Source organism: Pantherophis guttatus, chromosome 2 (assembly GCF_059756535.1).
Source record: "Pantherophis guttatus breed Tessera chromosome 2, ASM5975653v1, whole genome shotgun sequence".
Lineage (NCBI taxonomy): Eukaryota > Metazoa > Chordata > Lepidosauria > Squamata > Colubridae > Pantherophis > Pantherophis guttatus.
In genome coordinates, this window is record NC_142064.1 from 100,704,427 (window position 1) to 100,707,464 (window position 3,038).

Consider the following 3,038-nt stretch of genomic DNA (forward strand, 5'->3'; position numbering starts at 1 on the left):
CCATCCTGCTAAATCTTTACATGCATGCTCAATGATAGGAAAAATTACGGTCCCAAAGGCAATTTCTGACATAGAAGAAATAAGATTATCTCAAAAGAGTATTTTAGAGAACACTATTTCAGTTTTCCCTGTACCCTAAAGGGATTATTTAATCAGGTGTTAAAACTATGCTTTGATTCTAGACATAACTCCAACATATTATATCGTAACAAACTACAAAACTCAAACCAAATAATTGAGCTTAACCTGGGCCCTTTTATGGAGCAAGAAAAGCATTTGTAGATATAAATATGGACAATGCACTTATCCTGGGTTCAGAACATTAGCATTATTCTTTTTTATACTTATTTATTTATTATTTTTATTATTTATTTATTATTTAAATTTTTATACCGCCCTTCTCCCGAGGTACTCAGGGCGGTGCACAGCCACAATAAACTACAATAAAATACATATATTTTAAAATACTTAAAATACTTATGCACTTTTTATTTTGCTCCTGTGATTTTGGCAAGAACATCATTTCATTTTTAGGGGGGAAAAAATCTGCCACTTAATTCTCTCCATAACATCATAATAATCCAATGTATGCTAATAATATTGTACTTCATCTATTGAACACAAGTATTGTAGCATCTCTTGATCTCATTATCTGCTTAAATAATTTTTGATACTTTAGATACTCTACTTTTGGACACCAACAAAACGTGTTCAGTGGATTAAACTTTTATAAATTTTCATGGAACATGATTTGAAATGGTTATGACATCTATGTGATATGCTCTCATTTGAAATATCAAAGGCTTCGAAATAAAATCTTAAATAGTCTAAGCTAATAAATTGTTATTCCAATCAGAAATAGAGGATCTACCATATAATTCAAAGAAAGCTCAGGATATTGATCTTGATAATCCTATATAGGAGACAAATTGTCAGAAATTCTGGAAACCAGACAGACTTACTTCAGCTTTGATGCAAAAATGCAATAGAAGATTATACATCTCAGGTATTTAACTCCTATTAGGTTGGCACATGTATCACAGTTATTCTTCCAACCTGTTGGAAAGGTTGTCAAAACTGTCATTTTTTAAATTTGGGATAGTCATCAATATAATCTTTTGGCATAAATTTCTTGATGAGATAGTCAACTACTAATCAAAGATGTCCAGCATGAATAACATCTGGAAGAGTAAAAATTTCAGCCTCCTGATCAAATGTAGATTAGTCAACACAGTTTTGTGTTGAAATGCTTTTGTGGGTGAAATGCTCCCGGTTCAGTAGCGATGGTGGTGGGTGGTTCGGAGAACCGGTAGCAAAAATCCCTGCGCCCCCCCCCATGCCCAGTTGAGCTGCACAATCATCAAAGGCTGTTTTTTTTTTTACTTTTAAAAGCATTTTTTCTACAACCTCTTCGGCCAAAAAGATGCTTTTAAAAGTAAAAAAAAAAAAGCCTCTGATGATCGCGCAGCTCAGCTGGAATCGTTAGAGGCTTCTAAAAGCATTTTTTTCTTCAATCTCTTCAGCCGAAAAGGTTATAGGAAAAAAAAATGCCTTTAAAAGCCTCTGGCGATCCCAGCTGAGTTGCCTGATCGTCAGAGGCTTCTAAAAGCATTTTTTTCTGCAATCTCTTAAAGTTGTAGAAAAAATGCTTTTAAAAGTAAAAAAAAAAAAGTTGGCCACACCCACCCAGTCACATTACCCCCACCACCAAGCCACCCCCACAGAACCGGTAGTAACAAATTTTAGATTTCACCCCTGAATTTTTCCTATTGCTACTTATGGCTGCAAAATTTGGATTCTGAAAAAGGCAGATAGAAAAAGGGTGGAAGCCTTCAAACTATGGTGTTGAAGATGACTATTCTGCCTCCCATGGACTGCAGAAATTACAAACAAAGAAGATCAAACCTCGCCAAAATATCTCAGAGCCAAGATCGTCAAACAAAGGCTATCATATGTCATGCGAGCTGACTCACCCAAAAAATCAATCATGCTGGAAATGATCAGTGGAAAAAGGAGAAGGGACCAGGTTAGTACCAATTGGCTGGACACTATAAAGGAAGACCTAAAGTATACCTTAAATCTATTGTTATTGACATCAACTATTACATCTTTTCAAGTTTGAAAAATTTGTGGTTCCTTTTTGGCCTGTGGATGCCATCTTGCAGTGATCTGTCAAGATGACAAACACAAAGGTAAAGAGGAGAGGGACACGTTATATGTTCTCAAGACCCTTTCGCAAACATGGTGTTGTCCCTCATGCTACCTACAAGCAAATCTACAAGAAGGGCGATATTGTTGATATTAAGGGCACAGGAACAGTTCAAAAAGGCATGCCCCACAAATGTTACCATGGCAAGACTGGAAGAGTATATAACATTACTCAGCATGCTGTGGGCATTATTGTGAACAAGAAGGTTAAAGGCAAGATCCTTGCTAAGAGAATCAACGTGCGCATTGAGCACATTAAGCATTCTAAGAGCAGAGACAGTTTTTTGCAGCGTGTGAAGGAAAATGAAAGGAAGAAAAAGGAAGCAAAGGAAAAGGGCACTTGGTTTGAGTTAAAACGCCAGCCTGCACCTCCAAGAGAAGCTCACTTTGTTAGAACCAATGGCAAAGAGCCAGAGTTGCTGGAACCAATTCCTTATGAATTCATGGCATAGTGTGTATGAACAAAATAAAATACCTTTGAAGTAAAAAAAAAAAATTGTGGTTCCTGCCTCTGATATTTCCTTAATTTAACTTTATATTTTTTTTTCTAATGTAACTGAAGTGAGCTTATTGTTTAATTACCTAATTTCTGAATGATGCACAATTATTAATTTGGCTGCTAAGATTAAATAAATCCACCAATGCAATTTTTCCATTTTCAAATTCAGATGCAATCTTCATAGAGTTCCATAAGCAAATCATATATAGTAAGTAAGTAAGCTTTTTATTGCAGTCAGAGACCAAATTAAAATACACATAGAAGGGGAGTATATTTTACAAATATAGATAGATCATGTGACAGTACACCATCTACTGCCTCAGATACAATC

General features: G+C 35.5%; 1 pseudogene across 1 annotated transcript; it reads left to right on the top strand.

The window, feature by feature from the left end:
* The first annotated feature begins 2,139 nt into the window (after positions 1-2,139).
* LOC117661778 (large ribosomal subunit protein eL21 pseudogene) lies at positions 2,140-2,704 on the top strand (annotated as a pseudogene). Its single transcript, XR_015732327.1, has one exon. The product of XR_015732327.1 is annotated as a large ribosomal subunit protein eL21 pseudogene (transcript).
* The last annotated feature ends 334 nt before the right edge of the window (positions 2,705-3,038 follow it).